This window comes from Nyctereutes procyonoides, unplaced genomic scaffold, assembly GCF_905146905.1.
Source record: "Nyctereutes procyonoides isolate TBG_1078 unplaced genomic scaffold, NYPRO_anot_genome, whole genome shotgun sequence".
NCBI lineage: Eukaryota > Metazoa > Chordata > Mammalia > Carnivora > Canidae > Nyctereutes > Nyctereutes procyonoides.
In genome coordinates this window covers 14,255,471-14,275,971 of record NW_026575034.1, presented here as the reverse complement: position 1 = coordinate 14,275,971, position 20,501 = coordinate 14,255,471, and positions in this window count along the sequence as shown.

Here is a 20,501-nt window from a genome sequence, read left to right as displayed (position 1 = left end):
AAGGGCGAAGAGACTTGAAATCAACTTGTAAGTCTTTTTGAAAAACTACAAAGGAATTTAAACAGAAATTTCTTCCACATTCCAAACCACTGAGTCCAATGAAGATAACAAGTATTTACTGGAAAAATGAAAAAATGAGAAGAAAAGGATACTTATCAAATGGCAACACCAGGCATTTTGCATAGTTTAATTTCTTGTTATAACATTGAATCCTCACTGTGTATATAAGAGAACAGAGGCAAAATAGGTTAGGTAAATTATTCAAGGCCATATAGACTTGGGTCTGAATCCAGATATGTCTGAATCCAAAGCTCTAATGCCACTCACTGTGCGTGACCCACATAAACTGCGAGGTGCTGCAGGAATCGTAAAGAAGCTCCTATTTTCTCAGTTCTAAGATATACTTGTTTCTCCACTGCTTGACACGTCTGAAGTTGGGATGCTTCTTAAAACCAGCATTGAAAGAAACTCACCAAGGTGCCAAGAAAATTCAATGTAGAATGGAAAGTTTTCTTTTCAACAAATAGTGTCAGAATAACTGGATATCCAACTGAAAAGAATGAGCCTTGACCTATACCCCATACCACACACTAAAATTAATTTGAGATGTATCATAGACTTAAATGTAAAGGCCAAAATTTTAAGTGTGAAAGCATATATTTTCAACCTTGGAATAGACAAATATTTCTTAAAGAAGACATAGAAAGCACTAAATAACCTCATACCCAGTAGGATGGCTGCTATAAAAAAAAATAACAGAAAATAACCAGAGTTGGAGAGGATATGGGGAAATTGGAATCCTTGCACACTGTTGGTGGGATTGTAAAACAGTTCACTATGGAAAACAATAGGGAGTTCCTCAAAAAATTTAAAATAGAACTACTATATGATCCAGCAATCCCACTTCTGGGTATATATCCATAAAAATTGAAAGCAGGGTTTCAAAGAGATATTTGCACACTCATGTTCATAGCAGTACTTTTCACAATAGAAAATAGGTAGAATCTTTGCTGAAAAAACAATTTAACTTAAAAGAAAAATCAGTTTTACTTCATAAAATCATTTTAAGGCAGTGAAAAGAAAATGAAAAGGCAAATCACATACTGGGAGATAATCTTCACAATACATATATTCACAGTGGATGCTATGGTGCTTCCTCCAGACTTCCCTTCTACAGCTGCCAGAAATTTTGGCAGCGAGGTCAACAGATGAGTCTGCCTCTAGACATTGCCCTTGCCCAGAGGGAGCTGCCAGGAACAGAACACCTCAGTTCCGAAGGGGTTTGGAAATAGGACTGTGGAGAACACAATTATCAACTGAGTCTGTAGTTCTGAGCGAAGTTCCTTAGAGATATAGAAGAGGTTTACAAGGAAGTTTTGAGGAAATCCAATATATAACATTTGGGTAAAGGAGGGAAAAAAGGGGGAGGCAGAAGGAGAGGAGAGGTAAGGGCATTCAGAGAGATGGGAGGAAAACTAGGGTTGTATGGAGACATTAAAGTCAAAGGAAGAGGATGTGTTAGAAGGGAGGTAGTTTGGTTTTTTTTTTTTCTAGCTTATTTATTCATGAGAGACACAGAGAGAGAGAGAGGCAGAGACATAGGCAGAGGGGGAGCCTGATGTGGGACTTGATCCCAGGACGCTGGTATCACGACCCGAGCCAAAAGCAGGGACTCAACCACTGAGCCACTCAGGCATCCCTGGAAGGGAAATAGTTTGTCAAATGTTGGGAAGAGATTATGTAAGAGAAAGACTGAACAATGTTTATCATATTTAGCAATATGGAGGTTACTGGAGGCATTAGGTAAGAGCAATTTGTTTTTATTATGGGGGCAGAAACTAGACTGATGAGTGAGAGGTAAGGAAATAAACACAGCAATGAAACAACTCTAAAAATTTTTGAATGAGAAAAGAGAACTAGGTTAGCTTAGGAACAGCTACCTGGATCGGATGGCAAAATATTTAAAATTTTAATTTAGTTATTTTTTGAATAAGTGCTACATTCATTTGGTTCAAAGATTTTTAAAAATTATACATTTAGAAATCTTACTTTCACATATGCCCATCTAATTCTTTATAACCACATCCCTACCTTGTCCTCTATATGTAATCACTAACTATTAGGTTTTTGGAATCCTTCACTATTTCTTTTATTTTTAAGTTTTTATATAAATTCCAGTTAGTTAGCATACAGTGTAATATTAGTTTCAGATGTAGAACTTAGTGATGCAACACTTCCTTACAACATCTGGTGCTCATCACAATAAGCATACTCCTTAATCCCTATCACTTGCTTAACCCATCCCCCTTGTGACCAAGAGTTTACTCTCTATTCTTCAGAGTCTGTTTCTTGGGGCACCTGGGTGGCAGTGGGTTAAGCATCTACCTTCAGCTCAGTTCATGATCCCAGGGTCCTGGGATTGAGACCCACATCCAGTTCCTTGCTCCTCAGGGAGCCTGATTCTCCCTCCTTCTGCCTGCCTCTTCCCTTGCTTGTGTTTTTTTTTTCTCTCTCTCTGTTAAATAAATAAATGAATAAATAAAATCTTTTTTTAAAAAGTCTGTTTCGGGGATCCCTGCGTGGCTCAGCAGTTTAGTTTCTGTCTTTGGTCCAGGGCATGATCTTGGAGTCCCACATCAGGCTCCCTGCATGGAGCCTCCTTCTGCTTCTGCCTGTGTCTCTGCCTCTCTCTCTCTGTGTCTCTCATGAATAAATAAATAAATAAAATCTTAAAAAAAAATAAAAAGTCTGCTTCTTGTTTCACCTTTCACTATACTTTTTCCCCATGTCTGTTTGTTTTGTTTTTTAAATTGTACATATGAGGGATCCCTGGGTGGCTCAGTTGGTTAAGCATCTGCCTTTGGCTCAGGTCATGGTCCTGGAGTTCCAGGACTGAGCCTCCCATTGGGCTCCCTGCTCTGTGATGAGTCTGCTTCTCCCCCTTCCTCTTCCCTGCTCACATGCATGCAGGCTCACTCTTACTCACTCTGTCTCACTCAAATAAATAAAATCTTCAAAAAAAAATAAATCGCAATATGAATGAAATCATATGGTTTTTGTCTTTCTCCGACTTACTTTGCTTAGCATAATACTCTCCATCCGTGTCACTGTAAATGACAGAATTTCATTCTTTTTGAAGGCTAAGTAATATTTCATCATAATGTAGTATTCCATTGTAATGTAATATTTCATTGTAAATATATAAGATAATAATATTATTTAATTATAAATAAATATATAAATAAATATACATGTATTTACACACCACATCTTCTTTACCCATCATCAGCCAATGGACACGGCTGTTTCTGTAATTTGGCAGTGATAAATAATACTGCTATAAAAATAGGGGTGCATGTATCCTTTGGATTAATATTTTTTTGGGGGGGCAAATGTCTAGTAGTGCAATTGCTGAATAGGGTATTTCCATTTTTAACTTTTTGAGGAAACTTCACACTGTTTTCCAGAGTGGTTGCAACAGTTTGCATTCACACCAACAGTGCAAGAGAGTTCCCTATTCTCTGCATCCTCAGCAACACCTGTTGCTTCCTGTGTTGTTAGTTTTAGCCCTTGTGACTGGTCTGAGGTGACATCTCATTGTAATTATCATTTGTATTTCCCTGATGCTGATATTGAGCATCTTTTCATGTGTCTGTTGGCGATTCGTATGCTTTCTTTGGGAAAGTGTCTATTCATGTCTTCTGCCAATTTTTAAACTGGATTATTTGTTTTTGGGTGTTGAGTTGTATAAGCTCTTCGTATATTTTGGATACAACTCTTTATTGAGTATGTCATTTGCAAAATATTCTCCCATCCCATAGGCTGCCTTTCAGTTTTGCTGATTGTCTCCTTCTCTATGCCGAAGCTTTTTATTTTGATGATGTCCCAATAGTTTATTTTTGCTTTTGTTTTCCTTACCTCAGGAGACAGATCTAGAAAAATGTTGCTATAGCCTATGTCAGAGAAATTACTGCCCGTGCTCTCCTCTAGGACTGTAATAGTTTCCTGTCTCATACTTAGGTCTTTTATCCATTTTGAATTTATTTTTGTGTGTGGTGTAAGAAAGTGGTCAGGTGTCTTTCTTTTGCATGTTGCTGTCCAGTATTCCCAGCACCATTTGTTGAAGAGACTATCTTTTTTTCCCAGTGGGGAAATTCTTTCCTGCTTTGTTGAAGAGTAGTTGACCATATAGTTGTCGGTTTATTTCTGGGTTTTCTACTCTGTTCTATTGATCTCTCTCTCTCTCTGTGTGTGTGTGTGTGTGTGTGTGTGTGTGTGTGTGTGTGTGTGTGTTTGCCAGTTACCATACTGTCTTGATGACTATAGCTTTGTAATATAACTTGAAGTCTGGAATTGTGATACCTCTAGATTTGCTTTGCTTTTTTCCAGGTTGCTTTGGCTATTCAGGGTTTTTTGTGGTTCTATGCAACTTTTAGGATTATTTGTTCTAGCTCTGTGAAAAATGCTTTTGGTATTTTGATAGGGATTGCATCAAACATGTAGATTGCTTTGGGTAGCATAGACATTTTAATATCCCTTGTTCTTTCAATCCAAGAGCATGAAATGTCTTTCCATTTCTTTGTATTGTCTTCTCTTTCATCGGTGTTTTTTTTATAGTTTTCAGAGTACAGTTTTTTTACGTCTTTGGTTAGGTTTATTCCTAGGTATCTTATGATTTTTGGTGCAATTGTTCCTGCACTATTTCTTTAGGAGGATAAGAACAAATACTAAAGTAAATTAATGCTCCTTCCCTTTGTCTTACACAAAAACAGCATACTAGCTTGCATGTTTTTTCACTTAACAATAGATCTTGTACATCTTCCCAGATTAACAGCTATAGAGGGACACAGGTTGCTTCCTTTTGCTGCTACACAATACTGCATTGCATAACCTTATACAGATGAAAATCCATGTGTGTAGGTGTATTTTCAGACTGATATTCCACAAGTGGGATTTCTAGATTAAATGGACGTTATCAAATTGGCTTCTATTGGGTTTCATCATAGGCTGAGAGTAGCTGTTTCCCCTAGTTCCAGTAACAAAAAAATGCTATCACTCCTTTGAAATTTTGTAATCTGATGAGTGATCACTGATATTGTTATATACTTTTATCTTGTGTTTCACTTATGGTAAAAGAGCTTGAACATGTTTTCATGGGTTTTAAGACAATTTGCATTTCTTTTAAAGTGAATTCTTAGAGTCTTATTGTTTATATCTTCATCCATTTTTCCTTGGGGTCATTGGCCTTTTTCTTCTCAATTTCCAAAAGCTCTTTATATATTAGGGATATTAGTTTTTTGTTTATGATATAAGTTGCAGACATTTTTCCAGTTCTTTTGTTTCATGACTTTGTTTATGGTGTTCAGGTTTTGTTTTGCTTTTGCCATGTAGAACTTTTGTTTTTTTACTGCAATGTAGGTAAATGCATCAATCTTTCCTTACATGACTTATATGTTGAGTCATGGCTGGAAAGGGCTTTCACACTCCCAAGTTATAAAGAATTTTTCCAAATATTCTTCTATCAGTTTTCCATTTTCCTTTTTAAAGTTAAATATTTTACTTGGGGTATTTCTGGGTATTTACTATTGGAAGTATGGACACAGCTTTGTAATTTTCTAGGTTGCTACCAGATGTCTCAATATCGTTTATTAAAAAAATTACACGTTTGGCACATTGATTTGAGATGAAAGAAGGATCTTTTCAATGTGGGAAATGAGAATATTTAAAGGCTGATGGGACTGCCCTAGGGGAGAGGGAGCTGTTGCTCATATAAGTGAAAGAGGAATAATAAAACAAGCTTACCAAGAAGAAATGGGGAATGAGATCAAAGGCAAAAATGCAAGTATTCGCCTTAAGTAAAAAGAAGGATACCTGCTATATTTAACAAAAGGAACAAAGGGAACATTTGGGTCTACATGCAGATGGGTATGAGAATTATGTGGTAGAGAGTTGCAAATATACCAGTTTATTGTCTTCTACTTGCCAGTGTAATGAGAGGCAGTTTCACCTGCTGACACCTGATAAGATGGGGTGGAAAGAGGGGAGGTTGGGAGTGGGGAATAAAGTTTGATATTATCACCATAAGGAGTAGAAAAGTAAGACTTGAGAGGTATAGCAAGAGCCTTGGAAAGATCTGGAAGGCTCAGCCAAACTTGGTGACCATAAATATACAGTGATAGCAATAGGCCTGGTTATATCATTTTTCACTGGATGTGCTCAGATCCCCGTGGGCAGGCATAGTGATTGCAGGTAGGAACTGAAGTTCTCACCCAGGAACTCATTTATCCAGGATTCAGGTATTCCCCTCAAAGGAGCCAAAAGGACAAAAGGGCATAGCAATATAGATCGCTGTTAAGAGAATGGCAGAAATGACAGGTTGTAAGTTGGATTGAAAAGAAATGAAAACATGAGGAGGCAAGTGGGTCCTAAGAAAGTATATGTTTCCATAGAACAGAAGTTAGTCTGAAAAACAAGTATTTGGGGAGTAGAAAAGCAAATAAACAGAAGTGATGGGAGATGGTGGCTGAAAATGGGTCTGATTTATTAATTTTACAGGCAGAATGGTTTTAGGTAAAGATAAGGTCCAGGGTATAACATTGAAAGAGTAGGGCAGATGTGAGAAGGGTAGAGAAGGTCACTGAAAATAAAGAGCTAAACCAAAAGCCAGAGTATTGGATAATTAGTACTCTCTAGATACTAGAATCACCCACATTGACAGCAGAAATAAGGATAGAGAGGAAAGTTTATAAGCTTAGTGCCTGAGTCTTCAACAAATAAGAGCTAGTGCCTAGAATATCAGGAGATGAGACATAAGGGAGACTAGAATGTGATATAGCCAAATGGCATGAACTGTGCCATTTCTCATGAAAAAGCAGAGACTGTTACAAGCTGTTGGAAGTATAAGGGTGAAACAGCAGCATTAAGGAACAGAAAGAAGCTTCTGACCCCAGCGCTAGACCCTGATATGCAGAAGAACACAGGGTTGTGAAAGAATAAGCACCCTTCACTTGAGTGGGCTGTAGTGAAGTCTGGTCCTCAGGGAATACCCTTTATGAATTTTGAGACTTGAATAGTGTGGAGCAGGATGCCTGGGTGGCTCAGCAGTTGAGCGTCTGCCTTTGGCTCAGGGTGTGATCCAGGAGTCCTGGGATCGAGTCCCACATCGGGCTCCCTACATGGAGCCTGCTTCTCCCTCTGCATATGTCTCTGACTCTCTGTGTCTCTCATGAATAAATAAATAAAATCTTTTAAAAAAATAGTGTGGAGGGCAGCCCAGGTGGCTCAGCGGTTTAGCGCTGCCTTTGGCCCAGGGCCTGATCCTGGAGACCCGGGATCGAGTCCCGCGTTGGGCTCTCTGCATGGAGCCTGCTTCTCCCTCTGCCTGTGTCTCTGCCTCTCTCTCTCTCTCTTTCTCTGTCCTTCATGGATAAATAAATAAAATCTTAAAAAAATAGTGTGGAGTCATCAGATTTACATCATCATTCATAAACATGAGGCCCTTCTCTCTTCAAGCCTGGAACAGCCAGCTTTGAAAGTGAATTGTAGGAGACATGGTCCAAATGTCAGCATCACATACAACTCTAAACTCTAGTTCCATCACTCCAGGTTAAGGCTTGTGATATTGCAAATGTCCCTCAGCTATTATACTGGAGCACAAACATGGATGACTACTCCTTTCCAGGGAGTAGTTTGAATGAGACAGAGGAAGGAAGGAAAAGAGAACGGGTATTTGAATGAGGGGCCCTCACTGAGTGAGGGAAAATGGCACATGAGAGCACGTAAGGAAATACTAATAGCTAACACTTAATTATCAAGTGTGCACCATCTGTCTGGCCCTGTTCTAAGCACATTACGTACAAAACCTCATTCTAACCTCATGAATAATCTGAATCAAGTTCTAATATAATCACAGTTATTTTTATTTTTTCAGATTTTTATTTAAATTCTAGTTTGTTAACATACTGTGTAATATTAGCTTCAGGTGTACAATTTAGTGATTCGTCACTTCACTCTATCACCCATGCTTACCACAAGTGCCTTCCTTAATTCCTATCAGATATTTAAACCAATTCCCTACCCACCTCTCCTCCAGTAATCCTCAATTTGTTTTCTATAGTTAAAGTCTGTTTCCTGGTCTGCCTCTCTTTTTCCTCCCATGTCCATCTGTTTTGTTTTTTCAATTCCACATATGAATGAAATCATATGGTATTTGTCTTTCTCTGAATTATTTCACTTAGCATTATACTGTCTGGCTTCATCCACACGATTGAAAATGGCAAGGTTTCATTCTTCTTTATGGCTGAGTAGTACTCCATTGTATATCTATTATTCGATGGACATATGTGGGCTTTATTCATAATTTGGCTATTATAAGTAATATTGCTATAAACATAGGGATGCATATATCCCTTTGAATCAGTATATTTGTAGCCTTTGGGTAAATACTTAGTAGTGCAATTGCTGAATAGGGTATTTCCATTTTTAACTTTTTGAGGAAACTTCACACTGTTTTCCAGAGTGTTTGCAACAGTTTGCATTCACACCAACAGTGCAAGAGAGTTCCCTATTCTCTGCATCCTCAGCAACACCTGTTGTTTCCTGTGTTGTTAGTTTTAGCCCTTGTGACTGGTCTGAGGTGACATCTCATTGTAATTATCATTTGTATTTCCCTGATGCTGATATTGAGCATCTTTTCATGTGTCTGTTGGCGATTCGTATGCTTTCTTTGGGAAAGTGTCTATTCATGTCTTCTGCCAATTTTTAAACTGGATTATTTGTTTTTGGGTGTTGAGTTGTATAAGCTCTTCGTATATTTTGGATACAACTCTTTATTGAGTATGTCATTTGCAAAATATTCTCCCATCCCATAGGCTGCCTTTCAGTTTTGCTGATTGTCTCCTTCTCTATGCCGAAGCTTTTTATTTTGATGATGTCCCAATAGTTTATTTTTGCTTTTGTTTTCCTTACCTCAGGAGACAGATCTAGAAAAATGTTGCTATAGCCTATGTCAGATAAATTACTGCCCGTGCTCTCCTCTAGGACTGTAATAGTTTCCTGTCTCATACTTAGGTCTTTTATCCATTTTGAATTTATTTTTGTGTGTGGTGTAAGAAAGTGGTCAGGTGTCTTTCTTTTGCATGTTGCTGTCCAGTATTCCCAGCACCATTTGTTGAAGAGACTATCTTTTTTTCCCAGTGAGGAAATTCTTTCCTGCTTTGTTGAAGAGTAGTTGACCATATAGTTGTCGGTTTATTTCTGGGTTTTCTACTCTGTTCTATTGATCTCTCTCTCTCTCTCTCTCTCTCTCTCTCTCTCTCTGTGTGTGTGTGTGTTTGCCAGTTACCATACTGTCTTGATGACTATAGCTTTGTAATATAACTTGAAGTCTGGAATTGTGATACCTCTAGATTTGCTTTGCTTTTTTCCAGGTTGCTTTGGCTATTCAGGAAAAATTTTAAGATTGTTTGTTCTAGCTCTGTGAAAAATGCTTTTGGTATTTTGATAGGGATTGCATCAAATGTGTAGATTGCTTTGAATAGTATAGACATAATCACTGTAATTTTTCTTTTTAAGAAAAATTTAAATTCAATTAATTAGTATATAGTATATTATTAGTTTCAGAGGTAGAGTTTAGTGATTCGTCAGTTGCATATAACACAGGATGCTCATTACATCGTGTCCTCCTTAATGCCCATCACCCAGTTACCCCATTCCGCACCTACCTCCCTTTCAACAACCCTGTTTGTTTCCCAGAGTTAAGAGTCTCTGATGGTTTGTCTCCATCTATGATTTCACTGTTATTTTTCAAATGAGGAAACAGGTACAGGGAGGATAAGTGACATGTCTGGTTGTGTCACACAATTAGTAAACAGCAGAGCCAGAATGGAGGCTCAACAGTCTTGACCTGAGAGACCATGCCCTTAATTACCCTATTATACTACTTCCAGTGGATATACATGCAGAGCCAGCCCTGGGAATCCTTAAACATGATATGGTTTCCCTGCACAGCTCTTCTGGAGCTTTTCCATTATGCCTCAAAGAAAATCTGAAACACATTGATCCTGAGCTGTGCAAAGAAGAATTAAATTGGAATCATGCTGTTTAGTTCATTAAAACCAAAACAGGCTAAAGGAAGCTACTGTTCAATAAGGTCGGAAGAGTTTTATAGGTGAAACCTAAGAGTAGAATTGGCCTTTCTGATGGCTCCTGCCTTTTCAGTCATTTTCTTAACCTATGGTTTGGGACTTTGAGGGAGACATAATCATCCTAGAGTTGTGTTCTGAGCTTAATTTTATGACACACCTCTTGCAATCTAGGAGTTGAAGGGAAATGTGAAGAGAGAAGAGAAGAGATGCCTCTTTTCCTCCTGCTTCAGTCTCAGAACTTCCCTGACAAACTCTAGACCTACCCAGTTCTCCGGGGTCTTTTGAGGAACCCAGCCCAAGTTGATCTCTGATATATTTCAAACAGCTGTGAAGTCTTTGCTGTAACCACAGTAAGCTATTTTTGTTTATTTGTTTGTTTGTTTTTTAGCCAGTTGTTCAGGATAGCAAGTCATAAATAGTACATGCCTTTTGAGCTCACTTTCTCCCCACCCAACAAAAATGTCTGTGTCTGTATATAAAAAAACTTTAGATGGCATATATAACCCACAGTGATTAACTCCAAGGAACTGTTAAAGGTATTTGCATATTCTCATCTATAATTTCCTTCTTTTTTGACAATGAAACTTATGAAATAAAAACATAAAATAGTTAATTATGGCCACATTAATAGCCATGAAAACAGCAAGATGAGGTCAAGAAAATAGAAAAGGTTTTCCTGGGGTGCCTGGGGGGCTCACTTGGGTAAGTGTCTGACTCTTGATTTAAGTTCAGGTTATGATCTTGGGGTTGTGAGTCTGAACCCCAAAATGGGTATAGAGATTACTTAAAAATAAAATCTGGGGATCCCTGGGTGGCTCAGTGGTTTAGCGCCTGCCTTCGGCCCAGGGCGTAATCCTGGGGTCCTGGGATCCAGTTCTGCATCAGGCTTCCTGAATGGAGCCTGCTTCTCCCTCTGCCTGTTTCTCTCTATGTGTCTCCCATGAATAAATAAATAAAATCTTTAAAACAATAAAATCTTAAAAAAATTAATGCTCCTGAAGCTTACTATAAAGAGGTTTGTCAATATCCCAGTTGTCTCTTAAGAGGGACCATTAGATGGTCCACCCTAATGATGTGTGGTCCAATGTAAATCTGTAGTTTTACTTTAACCTTTTCTGCTGGGGTTTAGCCAGAGTAGCCAACCTAGCATTATCCATAAGCTAGATGTGTTTAACTTTTTCTTGTCCTTGACTTACCATGTGAACTGAGGGTATGGCCTGGATTCATGATATCTTTCCTTAGGCATTCTATTACATAGGGGCCATTTCATTCTTCCAAAACATTTATCATATATGTGAGGGAATTTCCCTAGATTGTTTCACTAAGCTTCTCTTACCAAGCTTCTAAGGGCAACATAAGCAAATCTCAGATAATTTGGTCATTACCTCTTAGTACCATTTTTCCCCTGCTAAGAAGGGCCAATCAGCCTCTGGACTAACCAGGAAACATTAGCATTGCACTTCAACCAAGACAGGTGTGCAACAGGATGAATTATTAAGAATTAAATGGGGCAAGATTGGATATAAACACTTAACAGTGTTATTTATTTTCTGTTGCTTAGAAGCTGAATGCTGCATATCCCTAAGGTACCTACTATTACTTTGCTAAAGATTGGGAGATAGACTAAGACTGGATCTAAATACCCAGAAAGTATTCTTTTATGATGTTAAGGTTTGGTTCTCACTGCTTAAAATATCTAGAGCTTCTTAGTAAGCTGTTAAGCCATTTATTAAAGAAAGTAGTAGGAAAGGAAGTCTGGGTGTTTTTCAAGGATTGGAGATATGAGAAGCCTGGTAACAGAAGTGAGAGAAGACGAGGGGAGAAGTGGGAAAGTAGTGGATTTCTTTTAATGGTAGAAATCAGAACCACTCAAATGCAGTATACTGGGGAGATACAGGTGGCTGAGAAAGCCAGGGGAGAACCCTGGGAGCCATGGTTTGGTGATCTGCAACAAGGGCTCTTGTAGCTTAGTGGGCACAACTTGAACCATCTACCTTCTGTCTGATGTGGTCTAATGAGTTATGGTCCTGTGGTAAAACTCATGGACTTAATGAACCTGGGCCTTGAGCAAATCTGTGATCACAACAGATGAAGGCCTGAGGTTTCTCCTCTATTTATCCTAGAACTGAATAAGCTCTGCAATCCTGGTAAAACACACAGAAAAGGAAGGGAGCCATGAGGAATAACTGATATTGAACTTATCACTCACCTCGGATGAGATTTAATTTGACAAAGAAAACCAACAAAAAATGTCACATTACTGGCAACTGCTATGGTGATAGGAAGGCCTGGAAGAGTCCACTTCTTTGAATCAGTCTGGATGAATCCTTATGCTAATGCCTTAAGGAAGGGTCAAACTTTTAACACAAGTCCTATTACCAGGGTTAAATTCTTACATTATATCACATATAACATGTGTGAAAGTTAATTTGGTTAACGGAGTATGTGAAGTTGTCTTCTGTCCCTTCTTAGTAGGAATGAGTGTGTGTGTGGGTGGAGGGTTCTTACATACTTCTAAACAACTATTTTAGTTTTAGTTTAAATTTCTCACAAAGCAAAATCTGAAATAAAAACTTCAGTGTAGGAGGTAGTATCAGGAAGCAGGTGTGAGTGAATAAAGAGATCGATACAGCTGAAGAGAAATTTCTGAGAAAGGATGTCATTAAGCTAGTTCTGCATGGGCAATTGGGGTTTAGTCCCTCTCAGGACCTTCTATAGAGCCAGGCAAGATGGTCCTCAGAACTGTCCCTTTAAGGATGAGAGGCTAGAGCATTTTCTCCCTGATTCCTATCCTGAACTGTGGTTTGCTCCTGGGAATGTTTCTGGACTGCTGATGTGGAGGGATGGCCTACCTCCCTCTCTCCTAGGTAGGGAGAACTTGTGCACGGGAACGGTCCACCAGAGATGCTGGACTGAGAGGTTGTGGCTTAGGCAGCAAAAAATACATGCTACATAAACCCACATCAGGAAAGTGAATGGAAGATGCTTAACCTTTTAGAAAAGAACCTTTCCTCCAAACCCCCATCTCAGATTGTTGGGGAGGAGATGGGTATTACATGACTTGCTATGTTTAAACCTTGAATCAATTCCCTGTTCTTAGCAGTAGTTCGCATTCCTGCCCTCAGTTATAGGACTCAGACTCCAAAGCATTTCTGGGTTAGCCAGGCAGATCTGCCTCTTGGCTATACAGCAGCCCCCTCCCCTGGAACTTATTCTGGGCTGCAAATTCCTTTGTTATTGTCACCTAGTAACACTTTATTATTCACTTTCCATCTTACAGAATTTTGCTGAAATTTTCACCTTCCAACAGAGAAATGTCTATTCAGATCCTTTGCCCATATTTTAGATGGGTTATTTGTCTTTTTATGCTTGAGTTGAAGGTATTCCTTATATATTCTGGATTTTAGTCTCTTATCCAACATATGATTTACAAATAGTATCTTGCATTAGGTGAATTGTCTTTTTACTTTCTCGGTGGTGTCCTTTGAATCGTATTTTTATTTTCAATAAAATCTAATTTATTTTGTCTTTGGTTGCTTCTGCTTTTGGTTTCATGTTTCAGAAACAATTGCCTAATCCAAGGTTTACACCTATGTTTTCTTCTAAGAGTTTTATAGTTTTAGTGCTTACATGTAGGCCTTTGATTCATTTTTAGTTAATTTTTAAAAAGATTTTATTTATTTGAGAGAGAGAGAGAGAGCATGAGCAGGGGGAGGGGTAGAGGGACAAGCAGACTCCCCAACAAGCAGGGAACCCCACATGGTGCTCAATCGCAGGACCATGAGATCATGTCCTGAGCCAAAGTCAGATGCTTAACTGACTAAGCCACCCAGGCACCCCTAGTTTTTGTATATGATATGAGATAGGGGTCCAAATTCACGCTTTTGCATATGGATATCCAGTTGTCTCAGCACTATTTGTTGAAAAACTATTATTTCCAATTTAATTGTCTTGGCATCTTTGTTGAAAATAAACTGACCAAAAATGAGAGGGTTTATTTCTGGGTCTCAATTCTATTCAACTGGTATGTGTGTCTAACCTTGCCACATTACTACATTGTCTTGATTAATGCTACTTTGTAGTAAGTTTTGAAAATCAGAAGCTTGAATCCTCCAAATTTATTCTTCTTTTTCAAGATTGTTTTGAATTGTTTGGCTATTCTGAATCCCTAGAATTTCGCTATTAATTTTAGGGTCAGCTTGTAAATTTCTGCAAAGAAGTCAGCTGTGGGGGATACCTGGGTGGCTCAGAGGTTTGGCGCCTGCCTTCGGCACAGGGCATGATCCTGGAGACCTGGGATCGAGTCCCATGTTGGGTTCCCTGCATGGAGCCTACTTCTCTCTCTCTGCCTGTGTCTCTGCCTCTCTCTCTCTCTGTACCTCTCTTGAATAAATAAATAAAATCTTAACAAAAAAAGTCAGCTGTGATTAAAAATTGGCACTTTAGGGACACCTGGGTAGCTCAGCAGTTGAGCGTCTGCCTTCGGCTCAGGGCGTGATCCTGGAGTCCCGGGACTGAGCCCCACATCGGGTTCCCTGCATGGAGCCTGCTTCTCCCTCTGCCTGTGTCTCTGCCTCGCTCTGTGTCTTTCATGAATAACCGAATAAAATCCTTAAAAAAAATGGCACTTTAACTTTTCTTAACAGATTACTTGTATTATACCTCACCAATGTTTATAACACATCATCTCAACATATTGAGAATTATTCACATATTTATTGTTACTGTTCATTTGCTCAATAAAACTCCATGAAGTTGCCATACAGAGGGTTATAGAATTTTGTGAAAGCCTACAAATTTTTTGTATTATCCCCATCAAGTATAATAACACACATACAACAGTAACACAACATAAGATTCTTTTTTATCCTTTTCATGTGATATTTTTGTTGTAGAGGATGTTAGCAACATGACTGACAGATTCCTTTTTTTCTTAAACACAGAGTTCTGAGTAAGATTGTCCAATAAAAATATTCTCTAAAATAACTTCACTATATTTCTTAACTACTTTGACATTAATCTTGAAGTTCAGTTAAAGAACTCTCATAGTAGACAGACTTTCTTTCCTAAAAAAGATTATCTGTGAATCACATCAAATCAAATCTAACACTTTTAAAGGAGAGAGATAATAGTGAGTAACATCTGTGGGTTCAGCCCATCTCTTCCTTGTGAAACTTCTTCAGTGATCTATCCCAGTCACTTTTATTTGGCCTAGGTAAAGTGGCCAATTGTTGAAATGTGGCTTCCTTACCTCACCACTCATGCTGTTCCTGCCAAGGACTCCTGTGTTTCCACATCCAATGACCAGTTTTTCTCTCATGTAACCTCTATACACACATTGCCTGCTCCTGCTTCATGAACTTTGTTCTCTGAATTCTGTCTAGGTTATACCATCCTGGTTCTCCCACTTCTGAACATCTGGTTTCTTTTTTCTCCAGTATTCTCTCCTGTCTTTTCACTACACCCAATGAACATGCTCTCAGCTACCCTAGTCTTTGCTCACTGATTTTACAATAATGCCTATCTTGATATCTTCTCATCTGGGTTCATGCTTCTTTTCACCTATGGGGCATATCTAATAAGGTATCACATCATTTCAAATACAATAAGTCTAGATATGGACTCAATTTATTCTCCAAATCAACTTCCTTTCAACTTCATTTCTTAGAGGTAACAACCATTTCCCAAGGTCAGTTCCCTGCCCGTTCATTCCTCATATCTAATCAGTTGCCATGAAGTCCCATAGGTATTTTGTGAAAACCAATGGGTTCATCTCCATTCCACTTCTCTTACCACTTGTTCACTTATTTATGAAACTTCTTCATGAAGTCAAGAACAATCTAGTAAGACCTTTTAATCCGCAAGGCATGTACCCACCTAGAAAGCAAGTTAGGCCCTAAGGCCTGGGCCAGATAAAATGAGCCATTGGTCAAGATAGAGGACCATTTTTGGATGGTATCAAGGAAGGGCTGATATAACCATTACCTCAAGGTTGTATTGCTATAATTCCCTACCACGTCTCCTGATATTGTATGCTACTAACATATTTTGCTCACTTCCACCTCTGTATTTTATTGTTTTGGTTAGTCTGGGTTGATGGTACTAGCTTAGTATTACCTCACTTAAACATTGCTGATTAAAGTCAGAAAGGCTTTAGTATCATGGTTAAAGCAATAATGTGATCAAAAACATACCTAAGTTGGTTTCCATGAAGACCAAAAGGTGAGAATGACACAAAGAAGTGTAATCCTTAACTCAAGACATTATTCACTAAGTCAGGAACTGGAATTGAAGTAGAGCTTTCCAGAACCAGGGGAAACACAAACCAACAGATAAATTTTGGGCAAAACTTTTTCTAAGCTTCTTGAATTTCCTGAACTTCTCTTCCTGAACTTCCTGAACCTGTAGAATAGAAGGAACTCAAACCTTCACAATGAGGCTTATCTGAGCTCTCCTTGTCTTTGACTTCTATCAAGGGTGAGTGTCTCTTGCTGAAGAGTAGCTAATACTTATATAACACTTTCCAAGGGCTAGTGTATTAATCATATTTTAAATATTTTATGGTGTTTTGACATGTTGTGGGGATTAGCCAGCTGAGGAAAGACTGCCTCTTCCAGGGCTGCTAATTCCCAGAAATAAACAATTTTCCTGAAATACTACTCAGCCATAAAAAAATAAAAGAAATGTTGCCATTTTTAAAAAAATATTTTTATTTATTCATTTGAGAGAGAGGGAGGGCAAGAGCAGTGAGGAGAGGGAGAAGCCGACTCTCCACTGAGCAGGAAGCCTGACATGGGGCTTGATCCCAGGACCCTGGGGTCATGACTTGAGTTGAAGGCAGATGCTTAATGACCGAGCCATGTAAGTGCCCCCAAATCTTGTCATTTGTGAAAACATGGATAGATGTAGAGGGTATTGTGCTAAGTGAAATATATCAGAGGAAAAAAACACTTCATTTACATGTGGAGTTTTTTTTTTTTTACATGTGGAGTTTTTAAAAAAGATTTTATTTATTTATTCATGAGAGACACAGAGAAAGAGGCAGAGACATAGGCAGAAGGAGAAGACTTAATCACGAGACTTAATCACGATATAAGCCAAAGGGAGACACTCAACCACGGAGCCACCCAGGTGTCCCTCTTACATATGGAATTAAAAAAACAAAACAAATGAACAAAAAACCAAAACAGAAACAGATTCAAATAAAGAACAAACTGATGGTTGCTGGAGGGGAAAAGGGTGGAGGGATGGTCAAAATAGGTGAAGGGGATTAAGAAGTACAATCTTACAGTTACAAAATAAATAAGACAGAGGGATGTAATGTACAACATAGGGGATGTAGTCAATAATATTGTAGCAACTTTGTAGCAACTTTTGTACAATATTGTAGCAATATTGTATAGTGACAGATGGTGACTACTTATTGTGGTAACGATTTTGTAATGCACACAAATATCAAATATATGTATATATTTCATAATGTATATAAATATCAACTAGGTTGTACACCTGAAACTAACACAATATTTTATGTCAATGATTCTTCAATAAAAAATTAAATTTAAAAAATAAGCAACTTGCCTGAAAATATGCTTTTCATGAATAAATTAACCAATCCCAAGTCCATACCCCAGCTACCTCCTTTTTATCTAACTTCCCCACATCAAGCCAATATTCTTCCTACCCTGAATCACCCATGGCCCGGTACCAGGCAATTGGCGACACCCCACAGCTCAGGGCCCACCAAAATTCTTCAAACCAGCCAGTACTAAGCAGTTCCCTTTGCCTTGCATTGCCTTTCCCATGGCTCGGGGCCAGGCTTCCCCCTCACTCCTTTCTGCTTCCTAATCAACACTGATGTTTCCCCATTTGGCCCTGTGTGATGTGTCATGCTTTCTCATCTGGGGAATATGTATGTAATAAAAACCTTTCAATGGCATTAGCCTTTCCATGTCTTTACTTAGTCATCTCCATAAATTAAAATCCCATGAGTATAACTGATATAGGAGCCATCTTGTATAGATAGGTATACAAGGTATAGGTTTTTGTATAGGTAAGCTTGTTTAATCTTCATAAGGTTCTATACCTTCTATAAGGTATATAGTACTATTATTCCAATTCTAACAAGGAGAACATCAGTGTAAGTAACTTGCTTATAATTCTACGAGTGAGTGGCAAAGCTGAGACACCAACCCTGGCAGCCTACTGTGAGCATTACGTTGCCTCTTGAGGAAGCTGGGGTGTTCGATGTACTCAAGACATAAATCCCTGGTATTCCCTTCACCACTGTAGGCTTCCTGCAAGGGCTGCCCTTCTTGTTTGACAACTCGCCTTAAACTAATCATTAGAATGAGGAACAGACAGACACATCTAGGGCCTGAAAAGCATCACTGTTCTGATTCTAGGTGGTTGGCTTGGGGTGAATAGAGAAAAAAACAACTAGTCAAAATAGTGTAAAACAGATGATACAAAAATGACAATCCATCCTTTTGTCTCTAGAATCTGTTTTTTTGGTAAGAATACAACACCAGTACTGAACACATAAGCACACAGTCCCTTCAGCAATTCTAAAAATGAACTAAAAGCTTATGCACAGCAAATTACAAGACACCCAGTGTTTTCAGGGCATAAAGTACAAGATGGTACCAGTAGATGAGGCTAGAGTGGTCCATAGGAACCAGGCCAGGAATGGCTCATATGATTTGCAAAAATACAAGTAGGTGATAGAAAACCAGTATTTCTTCTTCCCTCATGCTTGAGGAATGGGACCCTCTGACTGATTCCCACAGGCTACTACATAAATGGTCACTTAGGTTGTGTGAAATGTAGAGTAAAACTTCTATTAATGACACTATTAAAACTTAACATCAACTTTTGACAAACATTATGACTTTCTTTTTCAATTACTGCCTTGGACCAATTTTCTTTTTTTTTAAATTTTATTTATTTATGATAGTCACAGAGAGAGAGAGAGAGAGGCAGAGACACAGGCAGAGGGAGAAGCAGGCTCCATGCACCGGGAGCCTGACGTGGGATTCGATCCCGGGTCTCCAGGATCGCGCCCTGGGCCAAAGGCAGGCGCTAAACCGCTGCGCCACCCAGGGATCCCTTGGACCAATTTTCTAAAGTAAAATTGAGTGGAGAAAAAAACCCCATCATTCTCATTATTTTTACCTTTCAAACTCCAGATTGCTTTTACTAGCTTACATAGTCTCAAGCATTGTATATGTTATACAAAGACTTGCCAGGATTCACTTCTATCTTGTGTACTTATGCTACATCATTGTCATCCTTCACTTTCCAGAAATCTTTCTTTCATTCTCTTCTCTTTTCTTTTTTTCTCTTCTCTTTTCACATATCCCAAATCCTCTTCTCTTTCCTTACCTTCAGTCAATAATCTTGTTTCTTTAAAAAAAACAGTCAGAGGGGACCTGAGTGGTACAGTTGGTTAACCCTCCTGACTCTTGGTTTCGGCTCAGGTTGTGATCTCAGGGTCGTGAGATTGAGCCCTGAGTCTGGCTCCATGCTCACTGTGGGAATCTGCTTAAGATTCTCTTTCCCTCTCCCCTCCTCAAATAAATAAGTCTTAAGAAGAAAGAAAGAAAAGAAAGAAAGAAAGAAAGAAAGAAAGAAAGAAAGAAAGAAAGAAGAAAGAAAGAAAGAAAGAAGAAAGAAAGAAAGAAAGAAAGAAAGAAAGAAAGAAAAAGAAAGAGAGGGAGGGAGGGAGGGAGGGAGGGAGGAAGGAAGGAAGGAAGGAAGGAAGGAAGGAAGGAAGGAAGAAAGAAAGAAAGGAAGGAAGGAAGGAAGGAAGGAAGAAAGAAAGAAAGAAAATTTAAATTGGCCTGGGGTGAACTCTTCAGTAGATAGCCCAGGAACAAAAGCATCAGTTGCTCCTTTGAGGCTAGGTGCCTCAGGATGTCAAATGAAATCAGGATGTCATTTAAGAGTTCAATTACTAACTTCTATTCTATATCCCTTCTTATCTCCACCTTAGAAGATGATTATCATGAATTGTTGAAAACTTCTGGGGTGTAGCATAGACTGAAGGATCCAAATACTCTGGAAAGTCATCTTCTATCAGTGGTCTCTCAGACTTGGATACTGCTTTTGAACCTCAAATTTCCATCTTTGTGAACATCTGAACCCGTCTGAGTCAGTTTGCTAAATTAGGGCTATGTGGGAGTGGGGCATAGGGTCATTTTATTGCCACAATCAGGACTGATAGTCTTGGAAGAGTTGTCGCTTACATTTCATTTTTCTAAAGAGCACAGGGCTCTCCCTCTCCTAGTTGGATTGCTAACGAATATGATAAACTCCTACATAAATTCATATCTATAATGAACCAGAGGAAATGAG